At 40.1% G+C, this 23,903-nt stretch overlaps 1 protein-coding gene across 1 annotated transcript in view; it reads left to right on the forward strand.

Moving 5' to 3' along the window:
• IGLON5 (IgLON family member 5) overlaps positions 1 to 23,903 on the forward strand; it is a 658,759-nt gene that overhangs the window by 616,940 nt on the left and 17,916 nt on the right. The gene's annotated exons all lie outside the window — the stretch shown is intronic.

Genomic DNA, 23,903 nt, shown 5'->3' on the forward strand with positions numbered 1-23,903 from the left:
AAGTGCATTCAGCTCTTTTACTGCCCTTAAAAGGGCATTCAGCTCTTTTACAATTACCCAAAATCCCTAATCTAAAAATAAATAAATAAATTAAAAAAACTAAGTCTAACCCCCAGATAGGTACTCGCGATTCCTGAAGTCCGGTGGTGAAGTCTTCTTCCAAGCGTTGACCTCTTCTATCTTCATCCAGGACCGTGGAACTGAAGACCAGCGACCAAGGAACTGAAGACTGCCGACTGCGGAGCCAAGGAGCGTGAAAGATCCTCTTCGTACGATCACCCCCGTACACTGAATTTTGAATGCAAATTACGCGCTTAAATATGGCCCCACTTGCATTCCTATTGGCTGATTTGATTCTTCAAATTCAAATTAGCCAATAGGATGAGAGCTACTGAAATCATATTGGCTGATTTGAACAGCCAATTTCGGCAGCCAGAGTCCGGTTGCCGAAATTGAGTTATAACAGGCCGTTGGAAGCAGTTGGTGAATGATATTGCTTTCAACAGCTTATTTAACGGTTTGCAAGTGCACGCAAACCGAATTACGGCTCACTGGAAACGAGCCCAGAGTTTTGTCACCTGATATATCAAGTAAGTCTGGGACAGATCCTAAGAATTTCTAGAAGGGGTAACTTCCTTTGGCATGTTGAGGATTTGATTGAAATTGTATTGTTTTTTAAAGGGACAGTCTACACCAGAATTTGTATTGTTTTAAAAGATAGATAATCTCTTTATTACCCATTCCCTTGTTTTGCATAACCAACACAGTTATATTAATACACTTTTTACCTTTGTGATTACCTTGTATCTAAGCTTCTTCAAACTGTCCCCTTCTTTCAGTTCTTTTGACAAACTTGCATTTTAGCCAATCAGTGCTGGCTCCTAGGTAACTCCACGTGCCTAAGCACAGTGTTATCCATATGACACACATGAACTAACACCCTCTAGTGGTGAAAAACTGTCAAAATGCATTCAGAAAGGAGGCAGCCTTCAAGGTCTAAGAAATTAGCATATTAACCTCCTAGGTTAGCTTTCAACTTAGAATACCAAGAGAACAAAGCAACATTGGTGATAAAAGTAAATTGGAAAATTGTTTTAAATTACATGCCCTGTCTGAATCATGAAAGTTTATTTTGGACTAGACTGTCCCTTTAAGCTTCTTATAGCCAGTATCTAACCCTATTAAAGGAAAGCACCATACTTTTCATTTCATTATATTCCAGTATATTTGCAAGCATATTAGAGAAAGTATTAAAAAACTAACTAGATATTAAAGCGATATTAAAGAATAAATTATGCTGGACAGAATAATGTATTCAAAGCAAAGGTTAGCCTGAGAAAAACATATAGATTTAATTTCTAAATTATATTGGTTGTTTATATATTGCAGATATAAGTGTAAAGGTTTTGTTTCTATAAAGCAGTTTCTGTAAAGTAGTGGGCAAAACATATTTGAATTAAGATTATTCACTTATCTCTCTCTTCTGTTGAGGACAATTAGGGACAAAATAAATAAAGGAGAGTGTGCAAACAAAGCTGTGTGGAAGATATGAATGTTAAAGTAACTATGTAAAGGGATAGTCTAGTCAAAATTAAACTTTCATAATTCAGATAGAGCATACATTTCGCCACCAATCAGCAAGCGCTACCCAGGTGCTGAACCAAAAATGTTCCGGCTCCTATGCTTACATTCTTGCTTTTTCAAATAAAGATACCAAGAGAACGAAGAAAAAATTATAATAGGAGTAAATTAGAAAGTTGCTTAAAATTGCATGCTCTATCTGAATCAGGAAAGTTTCATTTTGACTAGACTCTGGGGAAAAAACAAATGATATATGATATATATGATGAAATAAAATATAATAGCAGAAAATGATAACATTATTTAAATACCCCTCCTCTTTATAAACATTCTCCTTCCTGCTTGCTCCATAAAACACATTCACCTAGATTTAGAGTTTTGCGTTAGAAGGGGTGCGTTAGCTACGCGTGTTTTTTTCCCCCCGCACCTTTTAAACAACGCTGGTATTTAGAGTTCTCTGAAGGGCTGCGTTAGGCTCCAAAAAAGGAGCGTACAGGCATATTTACCGCCACTTCAACTCTCAATACCAGCATTGCTTACGGACGCGGCCAGCTTCAAAAATGTGCTCGTGCACGATTTCCTCATAGGAAACAATGGGGCAGTTAGAGCTGAAAAAAAACCTAACACCTGCAAAAAAAGCAGCGTTCAGCTCCTAACGCAGCCCCATTGTTTCCTATGGGGGAACACTTTCTAAGTCTGCACCTAACACCCTAACATGTACCCCGAGTCTAAACACCCCTAACCTTACACTTATTAACCCCTAATCTGCCGCCCCCGCTATCGCTGACCCCTGCATATTATTATTAACCCCTAATCTGCAGCTCCGGACACCGCCGCAACCTACATTATAGCTATGTACCTCTAATCTGCTGCCCCTAACATCGCCGACCCCTATATTATATTGATGAACCCCTAATCTGCCCCACCCCAACGTCGCCGCTACCTACCTACACTTATTAACCCCTAATCTGCTGACCGGACCTCGCCGCTACTCTAATAAATGTATTAACCCCTAAACCGCCTCACTCCCGCCTCGCAAACCCTATAATAAATAGTATTAACCCCTAATCTGCCCTCCCTAACATCGCCGACACCTAACTTCAAGTATTAACCCCTAATCTGCCGACCAGACCTCGCCGCTACTCTAATAAATGTATTAACCCCTAAAGCTAAGTCTAACCCTAACACTAACACCCTCCAAAGTTAAATATAATTTTTATCTAACGAAATAAATTAACTCTTATTAAATAAATTATTCCTATTTAAAGCTAAATACTTACCTGTAAAATAAACCCTAATATAGCTACAATATAACGAATAATTATATTGTAGCTATTTTAGGATTTATATTTATTTTACAGGCAACTTTGTATTTATTTTAACTAGGTACAATAGCTATTAAATAGTTAATAACTATTTAATAGCTACCTAGTTAAAATAATTACAAAATTACCTGTAAAATAAATCCTAACCTAAGTTACAATTAAACCTAACACTACACTATCAATAAATTAATTAACTAACCTATCTACAATTATCTGCAATTAAATCAACTAAACTAAATTACAAAAAAAAAACACTAAATTACATAAAATAAAAAAAAGATTACAAGAATTTTAAACTAATTACACCTACTCTAAGCCCCCTAAAAAAATAACAAAGCCCCCCAAAATAAAAAAAATGCCCTACCCTATTCTAAATTAAAAAGTTAACAGCTTTACCTTACCAGCCCTTAAAAGGGCCTTTTGCGGGGCATGCCCCAAAGAAAACAGCTCTTTTGCATTTAAAAAAACATACAATAACCCTACCCAACATTACAACACACCACCCACATACCCCTAATCTAACCCAAACCCCCCTTAAAAAACCTAACACTAAGCCCCTGAAAATCTCCCTACCTTATCTTTACCACACCGGGTATCACCGATCCGTCCAGAAGAGGGTCCGAAGTCTTCATCCTATCCGGCAAGAAGTGGTCCAGAAGAGGATCCGAAGTCTTCATCCTATCCGGCAAGAAGAGGACATCCGGACCGGTAGACATCTTCATCCAGACGGCATCTTCTATCTTCTTCCATCCAGCGCGGAGCCGGACCATCTTGAAGCAGCCGACACGGATCCATCCTCTTCTTCCGGCGACTCCTGACGAATGAAGGTTCCTTTAAGTGACATCATCCAAGATGGCGTCCCTCGAATTCCGATTGGCTGATAGGATTCTATCAGCCAATCGGAATTAAGGTAGGAAAAATCTGATTGGCTGATTGAATCAGCCAATCAGATTCAAGTTCAATCCGATTGGCTGATCCAATCAGCCAATCAGATTGAGCTTGCATTCTATTGGCTGATCTGAACAGCCAATAGAATGCGAGCTCACTCTGATTGAACTTGAATCTGATTGGCTGATTCAATGATACAAGGGGGCAATAGAGTGAAATAGCCCCCACAAATTATGAAGGAATCAGACTAAGCAACGAGCACTAGAGAGAAAAATGTACACTACAGCAGTTGACTATATATATATATATATATATATATATATATACACAGTATATATATATATATATATATATATATACACACACACATAGATAAGGGAAAATTTGCTTCATACTTACCGTTATTTTCCTTTCCCGGTTATGGGCAATGACAGCAATACGCCAGGGTTAACTCCTTCCCTCACTCCCTTAGGACAGGAAATTTAATTAGTTAATACTATAAGTACCCTATAGCCCCTAGTACTCAGTTTGTAACCAGCCACACCAAATGGCAGGACCGTATTGCTGTCATGGTCCATAACCGGGAAAGGAAAATAATGGTAAGTATGAAGCAGATTTTCCCTTTTCCCAGCCATGACAGCAATACGCCAAGGTTATACCCTAGCACAAGAACTCTGAGAGGGAAAGAAAACACAACAACAGAAGATACTGCAAAAAATATATTAAGTGTAAACAAAACAAATATTAAGATGCTGCCAGAACAGCTGCTCCAAAACTAGCCTGTTTAGCCTATCTGACGTCCAGGAGGTAGTGAGAAATAAATGTATTCACAGAAGACCATGATGCTGCCTTGCATATCTGGTCCGTAGGGATGTGTGCAGCAGCTGCCCGGGAAGCAGATAGGGCTCTGGTACAATGTGCTTTAATGCCCCGAGGAACCAGAACCTGGCAACATTCATAGGCCTTTGAGGAGGCAGACACTATTCATTGAGAAAAAGTAGCCACTGAGGCCATCTCCCCTCTCTTAGGACCCGTGGGAAGGGCAAAAATCCTTGAGGATATCCTCCAATCCGTAGATCTCTGAAGGTAAACAGACAAACACCGGACAACATCCAGGGTATAATAATCTAGGAATCCAAACAGGACATCTGGAGGTGGTGCACTAAACAAATAAAGTGATCAATGTGCATACACTAATAATGAACACAATATAAATTACATAAAAAATTATGAGTGATATATGCAAAACAGTGGTATATTTACTTTCTAAAATAAAAAAAACTATGGTTAATATTGCAACATAACCTATGTTAAAATAAAGCAAAAAAGTTAATGTGTTTAAAAACGGCAGTGCAGAAGAGCTCTATAAAAATTTGATAGTAGACTGTTCTAGTAATCCAAAAGGGAACAAGGCGAGAAACGAGGCTTGCTCCACTTGGGTAATCTAAATGAACCGGTCACCACTGAAAAATTAGAGCAGAAACAAGAAACGCCTCATAGTGAATTTTGTGACATAATTGGAAATTAAAACAAAGGAATAAAATTCACAATTCTGGTGGCACTCGTAAGAACGAAGTGCAAAAGGGCAGGCTGAAGCTCACAGTGATCAGCTCACTGGTCACACATGTGACAATGGAAACCTCTGTGGGTTCCATCCAAGCAATCCGTGTCGGCTGTTGCGATCCAGGTAAACAGGCTGCTGGAAACTGCAAGCAGTGTGAACAATGTGCAGGAGAAATCCTTATCGGCAAATGTCTGATGGTGTGAATCAAAGATATTTGACAAGGACAACGCCGTGGTAAAGTTAAAATCAAACAATTTTAATTGCAATGCGTTTCTTGACCTATTACTGGTCGTTTCATCAGGCTTAATAATTACAAGTTAAAAGGCGGCTATATAGGCCTCACAAAACGATTTGATTGGACCACTCAGAATACAAAGTGTCCAATCCTGAATATAAACCTGCACATGTTAATTATGTCATTTTAAAGATACATGCTATAAAAACTAAATATAAAATGTGTTAGTTAATTTGGCAACGTATTTACAATATGACAATTAGCCAATCCTGCTTGTACAGACTTATATCTATTGCCAATATAAATATAAGAATAAAAATAATAATGAAACGCTCAAATTCAGCCATATGAGCAAAAATAATTAGACAATGTATATACAAAAACCTAATATACAAAAAATAATAAAAATGCATATAATAGACAATATCAGTACAAATATAAATAAAATATATATATATATATATATATATAAACACACACACACATATATATATATATATATATATATATATATATATAAAATAAATTATATATATATATATATATATATATATATAAATAAAATATTTGTTTTAAAAAATTATTTGTTTTTTAAGAATCATATGTTTGGCAAACCAGCACCAAGCCACTTGAAAAGTTGTACAAACTATGCAATCACCCAGAATATATCAATAGCAATAGAGTAAATCTATACAATCTATTTCAAAATATGTAATATCCTATGCATACACGGTATATGAGTATTGGCTAAACGTGTCCGTATTGTAAAAAGAAGGAAGAACCAATCAGTGATGTTTGATGGAGTGCATTAACATTAAAATATGTACAATGTCCTGTGTTATGAATAGACAATTCAAATAACTAATATATTATGTTCAGTAGAAACCAATTGATAAGAACACATGTGAATGTTGGTTCACAAAATAAATAAAAAAATTAAAAAATTAAAAAATTTAAAAAAATCATAATTGTTTGACACTGTATGACAATACAAATCTGAAGTGTAAAATAAAATTGGTAGTTATGTATTTAATATGAACAAAAAATGTAAAAACATTTTTTTATTTTTTTTTTATATATAAACCTGTGTATAAAAAGTTGTTTAATAATATAAACACATCCATTATCACGCAAAATAATGAAAGAATAAGAATAATAATGGATATGATGTATCATAGATGGTAAACTAATCCTGAAAGTCTAAATGAAAGCTGCCAGATCTGCATTGGCATTCAGACCCTGGGGGGGATAAAGTTTTCAGTTTATAGATCCAAAATGTTTACCATTGTCTGAGTCTAATTAATCTGTTATAATCATGAGATCTTGGGACATGGTCTATTGGTATAAATTTGTATATGTTTGGGTTACCAAAAATGTGTACACAGACAATGATTGGGGATGCTATGTCTGATTTTGTCATTTTTGCAGTTTTTTCCATTTCAAAAGTGCTCCCCCATTTGATTCTGACCTTCCTAGAGGTACGACCCACATATTGGAGGCCACAAAAACATTCTACAAGATATACCACGTAACTAGAATCTAAATTGTAAAATCCAGAAATTTCAAAACTCTCCTCTGTAATATTTGACCTAAAGGATTTTTTACCGAAGATGTATTTACAAGCATTGCAACCTCTCTTGTTACATTTGTATATTCCCTTAAGTCCAAAGGGGTGGGTACCATTTTTAAAAATGTTATTTCTATTGTTGGTTCTGTTATGAATTTCTTTATGTTTGACCCTTTTACTAGGGGCTAATTTGCTTCTTAGTGTTGGTGCTCTTTTGTATACTATTTAGGTCTGTTTTCCACTATATTTTTCAAAATCAGGTCTCTTTGTATTATATGCCAATGTCTAATGAGAATACTTTTGGATTTTTTGTGATTAGTTATTACTGTTATTACTGTTATATTGAATAATGAAAAGGAGCTTGTGTTCGCTATTAGGATTCTCATGTGGGTTCCTAGTGTTTTTATTTTTCTTGGTGAGTGAAGTTTTCCTATCCAGTGTTCTAACTCTTTCTAGAGCATGTTGTAGTAAAGATGGAGGGTATCCTTTGTCGATAAATCTCTGATATAATATTTTGCTCTGTTCTTCAAAAACATAGAGTCTGGATCAATTTTTGCGAATCCTTCTGAATTGACTAAAGGGGATATTTCTTATCTATCCCTTATGGTGATTACCCGAAAACTCTAAATAGTTGTTGCTATCTAAAGATTTAAAAAATGTTTTTGACTCAGATTGGAATCGTTCCAACCAAGAATAAGATATAAAAATTCAATGGTGTGAAAGACAAAACCAAACTATTTTCATTTAGATGGGAACAAAAAAGGTTTGCAGAAGTGGTGTCACCCTTCCATAAAAAAATTAGGTCATCAATGGCCATAGAAAACCAGGTTTGCCCCCGTGCCATAGGAGTAAATATATTTCTCCTAAAAAAAAAAACAATGAAAAGGTTGGCAAAACTAGGGGCAAACCTGGTTCCCATGGTCGTTCCCTTGATTTGTAAATAAAAAGAATCCTGCAAAATAAAATATTCAATGGCTTCTAATATAAATTACTTTTGTAATTCAGGCATATATATAGATCTTGTTCAAAATAATAAGATACTGCTGTAATCCCAAATTTGTGTGCAATGAATATAAAATGCTCACATCGCATGTTATCCATAAGAAGTCATCAGTATTTTGAATATTCTGTAATTGCTGCAAAATATGTGTACTGTCCCTAATATGTGAAGGTAATGCAATAAAAATCTTCTGCAGGAATTGGTCGATATAAAAAGATAGGATGTGAGATTCCCAATACCAAAAATTATGGGATGACCCAGGGACTTTTGTTGATCTTTATGGATCTTAGGCAACTGTGATAGCAATGTGCTATACTGGGATCTGTAGTTTTCAAAAAAATTCCTTTCTTCCTTCTTGAGAATAGCCAGATCAAAGCCTTTATCTATTAGTAAAGAATAAGTAAGTGAAAAACAACTTGTGAGGTCTTTGGTTAGAATCTGATAGTATTCCCTATCCCCTTAGATTCTATGAACTTCATCAAGATAGTCCCCAATGTTTTGGATGATGATACCTCCTCCCTTATCTGCATTGCGGATAATGATGTCAGTGTTTTTCTGAAGATTACGCATTGCTTTCTTTTCCCCAATGATCATATAATAGCTTTTTTTAGAATGTGATGTTGAAATTTTCTCCATGTTAGTGGGAATTAAGTTTTTGTTTTGTAAATCCAATATGTATGAAATCATTATAAAGACAAGATGTTAAGGATTGAACATTAGTAGAATTTATTGCAGAGTCATTATTATGTAATGTGGGGTCAATAGATATAAACTGCAAGTTGTTGGTAGCTATTCTTTTCTTTTTCACATTTTTGTCTGCAAAATATTTTTGGAGTCTCAGTTTTCGAGTGAATCTATTGACATTGGCAAAGATGTTAAAAACATTGTGTGGGTTGGGGGGGTCAATAGGAAAGGCCTTTTTCGAGTACCCTTTTTTCTTCTATAGTGAGAGGATATGATGACAAATGGAAAATACCTAAGTCTAATTTGGATAATTTCGCTTTCTTGGCAACAAGGGCTCTATCTCTAGAGCCTCGTTTTCACCAAGACAAATAAAAACATTAGGAACCCACATGATAATCCTAACAGTGATTACAAGGTCCTTTTCATTACTCAAAATAACACTAATCACAAAAAAATCCAAAATATTCTTAATAGACATTGGCACATAATACAAAGAAACACGATTTTGAAAAATATAGCGGCAAACAGACCTAAAATAGTATACAATAGAGCACCAACACTAGAAAGTAAATTAGCCCCTAGTAAAAGGGTCAAACATAAAGAAATTCATAACAGAACCAGCAATAGAAAAAAATAAAAATGGTAACCATCCCTTTGGACTTAAGGGAATATACAAATGTAACAAGAGAGGTTGCAATGCTTGTAAATACATCAACTTCGGTAAAAAAAATCCTTTAGGTCAAATATTACAGTGGAGAGTTTTGAAATTTCTGGATTTTACAATTGTGATTCTAGTTACGTGGTATATCTTGTAGAATGTTTTTGTGGTCTCCAATATGTGGGCCGTACCTCTCAGGTCAGAATCAGATGGGGGGAGCACTTTTGAAATTGTAAAAACTGCAAAAATGACAAAATCAGACATAGCATCCCCAATCATTGTCTGTGTACACATTTTGGCAACCCAAACATATACACATTTATACCAATAGACCATGTCCCAAGATCTCATGATTATAACAGATTAGTTAGACTCAGACAACGGGAAACTTTTTGGATCTATAAACTGAAAGCTTTATACCCCCAGGGTCTAAATGCCAATGTAGATCTGGCGGCTTTCATTTAGACTTTCAGGATTGGTTTACCATCTATGATACATCATATCCATTATTATTATTATTCTTTCCTTATTTTACGTGATAGGGGTTGTGTTTATATTATTAAACCGCTTTCTATACACAGATTTATATATAAAAAACAATTACAAATTTTTTTAAAACTTTTTTTACATTTTTTGTTCATATTAAATACATAATAAACAACCAATTTTATTTTACACTTCAGATTTGTATTGCCATAAAGTGTCAAAGAATTATGATTTTTTTAAATTTTTTTGATTTTTTATAATTTTTTTATTTATTTTGTGATCCAATATTCACATGTGTTCTTTTTTGATCGTCTATTCATAACACAGGACATTGTACATCTTTTAATGTTATTGTACTCCATCAAACATCACTGCTTGGTTCTTCCTTGTTGTCTTTTTTTTGGAATATGGACAAGTTTAGCCAATACTCATATACCGTCTGTACATAGGACATTACATATTTTAAAATGGATCGTATAGATTTACCCTATTTCTATTGACATCTTCTGGGTTATTGCATGTTTTGTACAACTTTTTGAGTGGTTTGGCGCTGGTTTGCCAAACATATGATTCTTAAAAAGCAAATATTTTTTTAAAACTAATTTTTTTGCATATATATATATATATATATATATATATATATATATATATATATATATATTTACTTTTATATATATATATATATATATATATATATGTTTTTATATAGATATTTTATTTATATCTTTATTGATATTGCCTATTATCTGCATTTTTATTATTTTTTTGTATATTAGGTTTGTGTATATACATTGTTGATTATTTTTGCTCATATGTTTCATTATTATTTTTATTCTTATATTTATATTGGCAATAGATATATTATAAGTCTGTACAAGCAGGATTGGCTAATTGTCATATTGTAAATACGTTGCCGAATTGACTAACACATTTTATATTTTGTTTTTATAGCATGTATCTTTAAAAAGACACTAATTAACATGTGCAGGTTTATATTCAGGATTGGACACTTTGTATTCCGAGTGGTCCAATCAAATAGTTTTGTGAGGTCTATATAGCCGCATTTTAACTTGTCATTATTAAGCCTGACCAGTAATAGGCCGAGAAACGCATTGCAATTAACATTGTTTGATTTTAACTTTACCACGGCGTTGTCCTTCTCAAATATCTTTGATTCACACCATCAGACATTTGCCGCTACGAATTTCTCCTGCACATTGTTCACACTGCTTGCAGTTTCCAGCAGCCTGTTTACCTGGATCGCAACAGCCGACACGGATTGCTTGGATGGAACCCACAGAGGTTTCCATTGTCACATGTGTGACCAGTGAGCTGATCACTGTGAGCTTCAGCCTGCCTTTTTGCACTTCGTTCTTACGAGTGCCACCAGAATTGTGAATTTTATTCCTTTGTTTTCATTTCCAATTATGTCACAAAATTCACTATGAGGCGTTTCTTGTTTCTGCTCTAATTTTTCAGTGGTGACCGGTTCATTTAGATTACCCAAGTGGAGCAAGCCTCGTTTCTCACCTTGTTCCCTTTTGGATTACTAGAACAGTCTACTATCAAATTTTTATAGAGCTCTTCTGCACTGCCGTTTTTAAACACATTAACTTTTTAGCTTCACCCTACCTTGTTGTACTTCTTTCTTATGAATGCCACCAGAATTGTGAGTTTAACATCCAGGGTATGCCAGGCCTCCTGTTCTGCAGAAATAGGATCCGGAAAAAAAATTGGCAGAACAATTTCCCGGTCAAAGTTAAAAGAGGAAACCACCTTAGGGCGGAATTCAGGAACAGTCCATAACACCACTTTATCTGGAAAAAAAGGATATAAATGATTCCTGCACTGACAGAGCACCCAGTTCTGAAACCCTTTGACCCGAGGTCAGGGCCACCAATAGCACAGACTTCAGAGTAAGGAGCATCATAGAAATGTCCCCCAAAGGTTCAGAGGAGTTTACTAAAGAGCATATAATACAAGAGGCAAATCCCATGGGGGGAAAAAAGACTTCCTAGGAGGTCTGATCTGCATAACAACTTGCAGAAATATTACCACATCTGGATCCAATGCCCATTTAACACTCAAAAGGGCTGATAATGCTGTAACCTGAACTTTCAAGGTATTCAAACTGAGTCCCTTGTCCAAACCATCCTGGAGAAAACTTCAAAGCTCCCTAGAAGAGAAGGAACATGGAGAGGTCCCTTTGTGGGAGGCCCATTCCGTAAAAGTATTCCATATTTGGTAATACACAGCAGAAGTTGGCCTCTTCCTTGCATGAGAGTGGAGATGACTTGATCTGAAAATCCCTTCTCTCTCAGTTGCTGTTTTTCAATCTCCAGACCCTGAATTGGAGAGACTGTGGATTCTGGTGTAGAAAAGGACCCTGCGGCAGCAGGTCTGGCATTGCAGGTAGAATCATAGGAGCCTCTACCGACAGGCTCAACAACGTGGGAAACCAAGATCTCCTTGGCCAATAAGGGATTACTGCCAACACCTCCAGTTCCTCTCTCTGAATTCTCCTGAGAAGGCACCAGAGGGAAAGCATAACCCCTCTTGAACTTGAGCGGGACAGGACATCTCAGCCTTCCGCTTGGGGATGAGGGGATCTCGAGAAGAACTTCTTCACCTGCCAGTTCTGAAAGGAAGTCAACATATACACCTCTGGAAGACCACAGCGATCCCCAATCATCTGAAATGCCCACTCTGTCAGGCACCAGTCTCCCGGTTGGATGGCATGTCTGCTGAGGTAATCACTGAGGTAATCAGCTTCTATGTTCTCTGTACCCGGAGGATAAACAGCCGAGAGACCCCTCAAGCTGGATTGCACCTATCGCATCAGAGGAACCATAATACTCATCATGCCCTGACTGCATGTGCCTCCCTGATGGTTCAAGTATGCCACCACAGTCCTGTTGTCCGACTGAATCTTGACCCAATGACAACTGGATCAGAGCTTCAAACACTGCCCTCAGTTCTAGGAGGTCCGATGGAGTCTTCTTCAAGGTGATAGGCCATGTTCCCTGAACACAGTAGTTGTCTATATGAGCTCCCCATCCCAACTGACTTGTGTCTGTTGTCACTATCTTCTAGTCAATATCTCCCAGGGGAAACCCCTCAGAAGATGTTGATCCTGTAGCCACCACATCAGCTCTTTCTTGACCACTCCAGAGACTTGAATGTGTTGATGCAGACTCCTGCCCTTGTACTGCATAAGGAATGAGTGCTGAGGGACCCTGAGGTGCTATTGTGCCCACCTGGTTAGACCAATGGTCGAGGATAGCATCCCCAGCAGACTCATGAAACCCTTTTCTGAGATTTGCCTGAGCCGGAGTACCAGTCAAATCTTCTCCCTCAGCCTGACCGCCCAGGCCTCAGACAACTGAACCCCATTGAATATTGAAGAGGGCGCCCAGGAAAATCATCTGCTGAGAAGTTACAAGTCTTCTCTTTCAGAGGTTAAAGATCCAACCGTAATCATGTAGAATTATCATGGCCTGGGATCAATGGGCTTCCAAAGATAACTCGTCTTTCCCCAGGATAAGAATATTGTCCAGATAGTGGTAAATATGTATCCCTTTTCTTCCGTATCTCTGCAATTAATGCTACCAGCACCTTAGCGAATATTCGGGGAGCAGACCAAAGGGGAGGACCTAAAACTGCAGATGTTTGTTGTCCACACAACATTTCAGATATTTTTGATGAGCAATGGCCATGGGGATGTGGAAATAGGTATAATTTAGATCCACCGATACCATCCATAAGTTTGGAGAGATCACCTTTATGATAAACTGCAAGGATTCCATCCTAAATTTCCTTGCACACAAGAAGGTATTCAGCTGTAAGAGATCCAGGATCGGCCTCCAATTGTCTGGACCCTTTGGTGCCAGAAACATGTCTGGAATAAAAGCCCTTGAAGCTCTCTCCCTGTGGAACTGGACAAATAGCCCTGTCCTGCAGAAAGGATTCCACAAACTGGAGGAGGAGTGCCTTCGAACTCCACATGACACCCAGATTCCAGCGAACCTGTGTAATATTGCCCCTACCTTTGGGAACTGGGCCGGAAACCCGTCAGAACTTTTGTCCCTGACGGGAGGAATCACCCCTGCCTCTTCCATATTTGTTGGAAAATTGGCCACCTCTCCAGGGCTGATTCCGGAAAGTTTGTCTCCCTGGTCTAAATTGCGATCCCTGCTAGATGAGCGCCCTTTTATGGCAAAAGTCATCCAGTTGCTAACCAAACAACATCTCGCCCTGGAAGGGAAGGGCACACAAGCTGTTCTTGGAAGCTGTATTAGCTTCCCATGTCTTCAACCATAAAGCTCTCCTGCTTGCCATTATTTAACACCATGGATCGTGCAGTTAATCTGACCAGATCCCCCGAGGCTTCAGTACAAAAATCCTGCAACTGTTTTCAGAAGATGAGATCTATGGACCCCCTCCTTGATATCTTCTTTTACGTCATCTGCCCATTGCTTGAGGGCCCTTGAGACTGAGGTAAGAGCAGCAGCAGGGCGTAGACTTGTCCCAGATGCCACAAAGGCTTTGGAGAGATTAATATCTGCCATTCTTTCCATAGGGTCACACAAAGAATTATCGACAGGTAATGTAATTTTCTTAGTCAAGCATACCACTGCTGCGTCCACCTTAGGAGCCACAATCCGGGAGGCTGAATCCGACTCCTTAAAAGGATACAATATGCCAAACTTTCCTTGCATAGAAACCTTCTTTTCCACTTTCAGCTATTCATCTTTGATAAGGTCTCTGAGTGTATCATGAGGAGGAAAGGAAAAGTCTTTCTTTTTTTAGGCTGGCAAAATGCTTGCTGCCAGCAGATTCCTGAACTCTTGTAAGCCTAAGCTTCTCCTAATAGCCTCAATAAGGGCCTCTGTTCTGCTGTCATCAAAGCTGCTAGTTGCCCCTGAACCTTCATCCCCTGAAGCATCATCCTCTTCTCTGGAAGGATTGCCCCTCTAATGACCTTCCTCCTCTGAGCTCCCCATCTCAGGCTCTTCTGAGACAGCTGATCTTGTCTGCTTGCGACTGTGGATAGCTTCTCTCAACCTTTCTGCCACATCCTTATGTATAAAGGATATAACATCTGTTGAAGGAGCCTGGGAGGTTGAGGGTCCTGCCGCCATGTTAATACACCCAAGGCAGAGTTTTTTCCCTTTGTTCATCACATGCCATACAGCGGGAGGGTCTTGGACTCCTATCTGCAAAATTAACAGGGGATCTACCGGGAAACCTGAGGGAACTGAAAAAGATAAAATCAAAACATGCTCTTTTTTTTTACCCATAACTGAGCATTGCTTACCTTGAACCTCTTGAGAGCGAAGCCATGAAAACCTGGGCAACTAACAGTAAAAACACAGACTAAGTAAAAAGAAATGCATGAATGCCTATAAAACTCAAACAGTATAAGAAAAACAGAACAGGAGAACAAACAGGAAATTCTCAACACACTGCTACATTCAAACTGGCTAAGGAAGGCGCCAAAGAGCTCTGTACGTGATATACACGTCTGTTACCATGGCAATGCGTAAAAACAGAAGTACCTGATTTGCGCTGTTTACCACAGCTGCACCCATCTTACCTGTATCTAGGACGTTCCCTTTGGGTTCTGCAGGTACCTGAAGATTTATCCTGTCCCTGGGTTCCATGCTGCTACCGCGAATCACTGCAGGGGGTCGCCCTTGGAGAGGCACCGTGTACTGCAGCTTCCAGGGGGAGAGAGGCAGAACTCCGCCCAGGCGTGAGGCTAAACAGCCCCAGGTAAGCAATAAGATAAAATATCTACAAAGTAAACTACAAAGTCCTGGGGCAGAGGTGGGCAAGAGGTAGATCGCGGTCTACCAGTGGACCGCGGGTGAATTTTGAGGTGACCGCCTGGAAGATTTCAAAAGTCTGCATAACAAGAAAAACATTTCTCACACATCTAGATTCTGAGTGAAGAGCCTCGCCAGCGTATGTATGAGAAATGTTTCTCTTATGCAAACTTTTGAGATCGGCTATGAGTCTATGACGACGGTATGTGTACTTCAGCATTCGCAACACGGCTGTAGCTGAACTCGCTTCCCCAGCTTTGGTTACTGCCTGTCCCAAACTCTCCTACTTTTTGTCTCAAGAGCAGTCAGTCCATTGTACAGACTCTTTATGCGCCAGGCTGAGATGCTGCTCGATATTTCTGGGTTTGGCAGTTCCAGGTCCTGCTCTGTCTGATATTCTGCTGCTACTTTCTAGTTCTGTCCTCTGTTACTTGTCACCAGGCTTTGCTGGGTGAATGGTCTGGTGTTGTTTTTTTCCCAGGGTCTGTTACTCCCCCTCAGGTTATTTTACTTACTCTGTACCAGGCTTTGATGCTGCTCTCTGATACGTTCTCTGACACACTAATATTAGCTATACTTTGTGCTAGTTTCTGCAGTTTTCTGTCCCCAGAATTTGTTGTCACCAAATTGTGCAGGTCAGTGCTGTTGCTGCTATACTAGTCTCTGGTTGCTGTGTAAGGCGGTACAGAGCCTGCAGGTCCTGTCGCTGTCACTGTCCCAACTATTTGCAGTAGTCTTCAGCTAGTAGCAAATGGATGGAGAGCAGCCAACAGGACCTGCCCCCTAATCAACCTGACATGTCGTCCAGCCAATAAAATTACTTTGTAGAATGAGTCTGTCTATGATTGGCTGAGAATAATTCATTGTCATCTTTGTACCTGGGCTGTTGGTTTCCCATGTGTTCCAGGCTTGACTACTCTGCTAGCCCTAGACTTGAGCCGTCTTGATTGTGAGACTACTTATTCATACGCAGGCGCGGTACACAAATAAGGTTGCCTGACGGTCCCAGCGTGACGTAAAGAGAACTCTCTCGCAGTAAGTAAAAAGCATGGCTGTATTTATTATTAAAGAGTGCAGCTGGTTTTTAAAGCTGTATTATTTGAGGCAAAAATAAAATTTTCAGCCAGCGACTGGTGTTTTTCTTTTTAGTTAAGTGATCACGTCACTTGGAATAAAATAAGAGGTAGACCTTGCATTACAAAAGTCTGCCCACCCCTGTCCTAGGGAGTGTGGACAGGAAAAAGAACTGAGGAGTACAGGGACTATAGGGTACTTATAGTATTAATTAATTCAATTTCCTATCCTGAGGGAGTGAGGGGAGGAGCTAACCCTGGCGTATTGCTGCCATGGCCGGGAAATATACACATATACATACACACACAATTTATCTGGATGATAAAACTTTGACTTTGATGCCCCTTTAAGTCTGAGAAAGACTTTCATACCAAATGCTCTTTGTGAAGAGGTAAATCATTTTGAATTGTAAATTTTAGTTAATATCTAGGCTCTCTGTTCAGGTGGGGCAGGCAAGGGCTAGGATTTGAATGCCGCTGTTCATATTCTTAATATCACAATATTCTGCATCATAATGAAATTGCTGTAGCAATAATGATATTTCAGTTGTAAAAACTGCATCTGTAAAGATGTATTTGAACAATCTTAAAGGGACAGTAAACCTAGAAAATAATGTTATATAATTCTGCACATAGTGACTAGACAGCTGCCCAGATGCGCTCAGGGGGAAAACCAGACCAGCTCAGTAGAGCAAGTGCGGCGGTCTGAAAAACCCTCTTTTTTAATCAAATTTCACCGGCAATATTATGTTGCATAAAGTTTGGCTCAGATAATGTTATATAATTCTGCACTATGTGCAGAATTATATAACATTATTTTCTAGTTTACTGACCCTTTAAAGGGACAGTCTACTTGAAATACTTGAAAATTGTTATTGTTGAAGAAGATAGATAATCCCTTTATTACTCATTCCCCAGTTTGGCATAACCACACTGTTATATTAATACACTTTTTACCTCTTTTATTACCTGTATCTAAGCCCCTTCAGACTGCCCCTTATCTCAGTGCTTTTAACAATCTTGCATTTTATCTAATCAGTGCTGTTTCTTGTATAACCATTATCATTCTCCACGGGAGTGAGTACAATGTTATCTATAGGCACACATGAACTAGCACTGTTTAGCTGTTGTGCAAGATTTGAAGGGATATTTAACAGTAGGAGATTGTAATATAGCATTTATGTGTAATTAAAAAAACTTTGTAATATACTGTTATTATTTATTTTTCCTTTCCCCTTTTCCTATAATTTAACTGAAATGTGTTGTTTTCTTAAATTCCACTGAGTTTCTATAAAGTAATGGACATGAAACCAAAATTTATTATTTCATGATTTAGATAGAGCATGCAATTTTAAACAACTTTCCAGTTTACTTCTATTATCTAATTTGCTTAATTCTCTTGATATCCTTTGTTGAAAAACATATCTAAATAGGCTCAGTAGCTCCTGATTGGTAGCTGTACATAGATGCCTCGTGTGATTGGCTCACCCGTGTGCATTGCTATTTCTTCAACAAAGGATATCTAAAGAATGAAGCATATTAGATAAGTAAATTGGAATGCGGTTTAAAATTGTATTCTCTATCTGAATCATGAAATAAATCTTTTAGGTTTCATGTCCCTTTAAATTTAAAGATTATCTCCCTGTCCTGCTGTAAACAATTAGGAACAGATACAAAAAGGCAATAAAACCAACTAATACACAGCCTTGTTTACACAAACTCTACTTTATTGCTGGTGTCCCGAGAAAACGGCTAACCTGTGAAAGTAGCAAACCAATGTCACATCCTGTTTCAGTTTGACCGTAATGCACATGCGTGACCGCACACATCACAGCTTAACAGGGCAGCTTTTACATATTTTGCTCTGCCTGTCATGCATTACTATCTATGATGAAAAAGATAACTATTTTAATTGTCATTTGCTTCCATAAAGATATAGATAAGTTTGACTTGTTTTATTTATTGCTAATATTTACAAAGGCGTATCATCTATACAGATCATTCAAATCAACCCGTGTCCCCCTGTCTTATCAATGTATTATTGTTTTTTAATACATTGATAAGACAGGTGCCAGTGCATCTGCTAAAACATTATCTCTTTATACAGCTATAATTATCGTCACGTCCAGTGTAACTCCCCCATTGGGCTAATGCTTTTTAATGTAAAGTAATGGGAATGCGCATTAGAAGTGGTTTGCAAAGCAGGTTGCAGTATAGAGAGATTTCAAAATAGATGGTCCAGGAATTTTTATAGGTATAGAAATATAAGTAGTGATGTGTGCGGCCAGGAATACAGTCAAACCTTGTGAAACAGCTGATCCTGTGATGTGGGTTCACTACTTTCACGGGTTCGCTGTTTTCTCAGAACACCGGGGTTCCTATATCTTTCTCTAACTGTTCTACACAGAAGACAGAGATAAATAGAAAACTATTGTAAACATGGCGGGACCCATTACTTTATAGATTCTAGAATACGTTATAGAAACTAAACCTTTACACTTATATTATCAGTATTTGAACAACTAATATAATGGTAAAACATACAGCTACATGTTATTCTAAGGCTAATCTTTGCTTTCAATAGATCATTTTATGTAGTATGTCAGGGGCATAACTAGAAACTTCTGGGCACTGATGCAAGAATCCATAAAGGCCCAACGTGGGAAGGCTAAGGTGAAGGGTTACTTAATAAGTTGGGTATGTTAGAATACAATAAGAATAAATCCGTGCACATTTATTAAACCATAAAATACATTAAATACATCCCGTTATACAAGAATCCATAAAGGGCCCCTCCCCGGGTCATAGACATTCATAAGGACCCACAGTCACCTATGTGCACAGTGTATATGTATATATATATATATATATATGTAAATGCATGTGAATGTATGTATATATGTATGTATATATATATATATATATATATAAAATCTCTCAATCACACATACTGTACCAGCTAGTACACTCTCCAGAGGTATATCTTGTGAAATATTAATATCGCAGAAGTCATATGTGTGTACACACACATATATATAAATATATATATATATATATATCCTATTATATAAAAGGCCAAGTGTGTTTGTCTGAAGCTGTCATGCGCAGTACAGACAGCACGAGGACAAACACACCTGGCCTTTGAGTCCCTGCTGGTGATCTGCGCCGCGGCAGAAGTGGGCGTGGCCGGGCGTGTGCGGGGGGTGTGGCCAGCGTGAAGGGTGTGAAGGGGCGTGGCCTGACGTGAAGGGGGGTGGCCGGGCGCGGTCGCACGATGGAAGATGGGAGAGAGAGATAGAGAGAGGGGAGAGAGATAGAGAGGGGGAGAAAGAGAGGGGGAGAGAGACAGCAAAAGACAGGGGGGAGAAAGAGAGGGGGAGAGAGACAGCAAAAGACAGGGGGGAGAGAGACAGTAAAAGAGAGGGGGAGAGAGACAGCAAAAGAGAGAAGGGGAAAGAGACAGCAAAAGAGAGGGGGGAAAGAGACAGCAAAAGAGAGGGGGAGAGAGACAGCAAAAGAGAGAGGGGGAGAGAGACAGCAAAAGAGAGAGGGGGAGAGAGACAGCAAAAGAGAGGGGGAGAGCGCGCAAAAGAGAGGGGGGAGAGAGAGCGCAAAAGAGAGGGGGAAGAGAGACAGCAAAAGAGAGGGGGGAGAGAGACAGCAAAAGAGAGAGGGGGAGAGAGACAGCAAAAGAGAGAGGGGAAGAGAGACAGCAAAAGAGAGAGGGGGAGAGAGACAGCAAAAGAGAGGGGGAGAGAGACAGCAAAAGAGAGGGGGAGAGAGACAGCAAAAGAGAGAGGGGGAGAGAGACAGCAAAAGAGAGGGGGAGAGAGAAAGCAAAAGAGAGGGGGGGAAGAGCACAAAAGAGAGGCGGAGAGAGAGAGCGCAAAAGAGAGGGGGAAGAGAGAGCGCAAAAGAGGGGGAAGAGAGAGAGCGCAAAAGAGAGGGGGGGGAAGAGTGCAAAAGAGAGGGGGGAGAGAGAGAGCACAAAAGAGAGGGGGAGAGAGCGCAAAAGAGAGGGGTGGAGAGAGAGCGCAAAAGAGAGGGGTGGAGAGAGAGCGCAAAAGAGAGGGGGTGAAAGAGCGCAAAAGAGATGGGGGTGAGAGAGCGCAAAAGAAAGGGGGAGAGAGACAGCAAAAAAGAGAGGGGGAGAGAGACAGCAAAAGAGAGAGGGGGAGAGAGACAGCAAAAGAGAGGGGGAGAGAGACAGCAAAAGAGAGGGGGGAGAGAGACAGCAAAAGAGAGAGGGGGAGAGAGACAGCAAAAGAGAGAGGGGAAGAGAGACAGCAAAAGACAGAGGGGGAGAGAGACAGCAAAAGAGAGGGGGAGAGAGACAGCAAAAGAGAGGGAGAGAGAGACAGCAAAAGAGAGAGGGGGAGAGAGACAGCAAAAGAGAGGGGGAGAGAGAAAGCAAAAGAGAGGGGGGGAAGAGCGCAAAAGAGAGGGGGGAGAGAGAGCGCAAAAGAGAGGGGGAAGAGAGAGCGCAAAAGAGGGGGAAGAGAGAGAGCGCAAAAGAGAGGGGGGGGAAGAGTGCAAAAGAGAGGGGGGGAGAGAGAGAGCACAAAAGAGAGGGGGAGAGAGCGCAAAAGAGAGGGGTGGAGAGAGAGCGCAAAAGAGAGGGGTGGAGAGAGAGCGCAAAAGAGAGGGGGTGAAAGAGCGCAAAAGAGATGGGGGTGAGAGAGCGCAAAAGAAAGCGGGAGAGAGACAGCAAAAAAGAGAGGGGGAGAGAGACAGCAAAAGAGAGAGGGGGAGAGAGACAGCAAAAGAGAGAGGGGGAGAGAGACAGCAAAAGAGAGGGGGAGAGAGACAGCAAAAGAGAGAGGGGGAGAGAGACAGCAAAAGAGAGGGGGGAGAGAGACAGCAAAAGAGAGGGGGAGAGAGACAGCAAAAGAGAGGGGAGAGAGCGCAAAAGAGAGGGGGGGAAGAGCGCAAAAGAGAGGGGGGAGGGAGAGCGCAAAAGAGAGGGGGGAGAGAGACAGCAAAAGAGAGGGGGGAGAGAGACAGCAAAAGAGAGAGGGGGAGAGAGACAGCAAAAGAGAGGGGGAGAGAGACAGCAAAAGAGAGGGGGAGAGAGACAGCAAAAGAGAGAGGGGGAGAGAGACAGCAAAGGAGAGGGGGGATAGAGACAGCAAAAGAGAGAGGGGGGAGAGAGACAGCAAAAGAGAGGGGGAGAGAGCACAAAAGAGAGGGGGGAAGAGCGCAAAAGAGAGGGGGAGAGAGAGCGCAAAAGAGAGGGGGGAAGAGAGAGCGCAAAAGAGGGGGGAGAGAGAGAGTGCAAAAGAGAGGGGGGAAGAGCGCAAAAGAGAGGGGGGAGAGAGAGCACAAAAGAGAGGGGGGAGAAAGCGCAAAAGAGAGGGGTGGAGAGAGAGCGCAAAAGAGAGGGGTGGAGAGAGAGCGCAAAAGAGAGGGGGTGAGAGAGCGCAAAAGAGAGGGGGGTGAGAGAGCGCAAAAGAGAGGGGGGAGAGAGAGAGCGCAAAAGAGAGGGGGGAGAGAGAGCACAAAAGAGAGAGGGGGAGAGAGAGCGCAAAAGAGAGGGGGAGAGAGAGCAAAAGAGAGGGGGGAGAGAGAGCTAAAAAGAGAGGGGGTGAGAGAGCGCAAAAGAGAGGGGGAGAGAGAGCGCAAAAGAGAGGGGGAGAGAGAGTGCAAAAGAAAGGGTGGGAGAGAGAGCGCAAAAGAGAGGGGAGAGAGAGCACAAAAGAGAGGGGGAGAGAGAGCGCAAAAGAGAGGGGAGAAAGAGGGGGGAGAGAGCGCAAAAGAGATGGGGGAGAGGGAGAGCACAAAAGAGATGGGGGAGAGAGAGAGCGCAAAAGAGAGGGGGAGAGAGAGAGCGCAAAAGAGAGGGGGAGAGAGCGCAAAAGAGGGGGGAGAGAAAGAGCTCAAAAGAGATGGGGAGAGAGCTCAAAAGAGAGGGGGGAGAGAGAGCGCAAAAGAGAGGGGGAGAGAGAGCGCAAAAGAGAGAGGGAGAGAGAGAGAGCTCAAAAGAGAGGGGAGAGAGAAATCTCAAAAGAGAGGGGGAGAGAGAGAGCAAAAGAGAGGGGGAGGGAGAGAGCGCAAGAGGTGGGGCCGCTGTACTGCAAAAAATGGCCCGTGTGAACGGGCTTTAGGACTAGTATAAATATATATAGTAGATAGGAGACAGCACTCACTGGTTTTAAATATTGCAATAAATGCTTTTATTAAGTGACGTTTCGGGGAATGCTCCCCTTCATCAGATCAGTCACATCACTTAATAAAAGCATTTATTGCAATATTTAAGACCATTGAGTGCTGTCTCCTATCTACTATATTCTAACCTACATTCAGCACCCTGGCAGTTGAACTCTGTTCGTGAGAGAGTGCACCTTCCTCTGCATATACCTTCCTCTGCATATATATATACATATACACACATATGGCTGCTCAAGTTAGATTTTACACAATACGTTTATAAGCAGACCAGCAATCCCTTTTATCTATTTAATCTTGAGAAATATAGGTATAGATGACATAGCTATGGCATTTATCAAGAGTAAATAGATAGTGAATAAAAATATATCTAGCCATAAGAAGAGACTAAATTCAGTGTCATAAAGATTTATATGAGCAAGTACAATTTTCAAGGCAATGAATGTATAGGGCAGTATAAAACTAAAACAAAGGAAATTCCGGTAAAACTTCGGCTAATTAATTCATTAGTAACAACTTTTTAACACTGTACAATTTTAAAACTCACTAAGAATTAAAACCTTGTGTCTTTCACAGGGTTAAGTTCTCCCTAGTGCCGCAACGGATAGTGGCTGCTTCCCTTGGTGATGTCAGAGTGCAGAGAGTTAATGGGAAATTATAAGAAGGCAGTCAATCAATTAAGAGCTCAACCATCAACATATTTATGGGAGCTCAGGAATTTGTTAGCCTTTACAGGGACTACACATGCAGTCAGGAGCCAATGTGCACGCCAAAGCCACCAATGAGATCTATAGCTAAGTTTGTGCTGAAGGCAGCTGGGCCCCCCTGAGGGAGGATACCTGCAGGACC

The sequence above is a fragment of the Bombina bombina genome, chromosome 8 (genome assembly GCF_027579735.1).
Source record: "Bombina bombina isolate aBomBom1 chromosome 8, aBomBom1.pri, whole genome shotgun sequence".
NCBI lineage: Eukaryota > Metazoa > Chordata > Amphibia > Anura > Bombinatoridae > Bombina > Bombina bombina.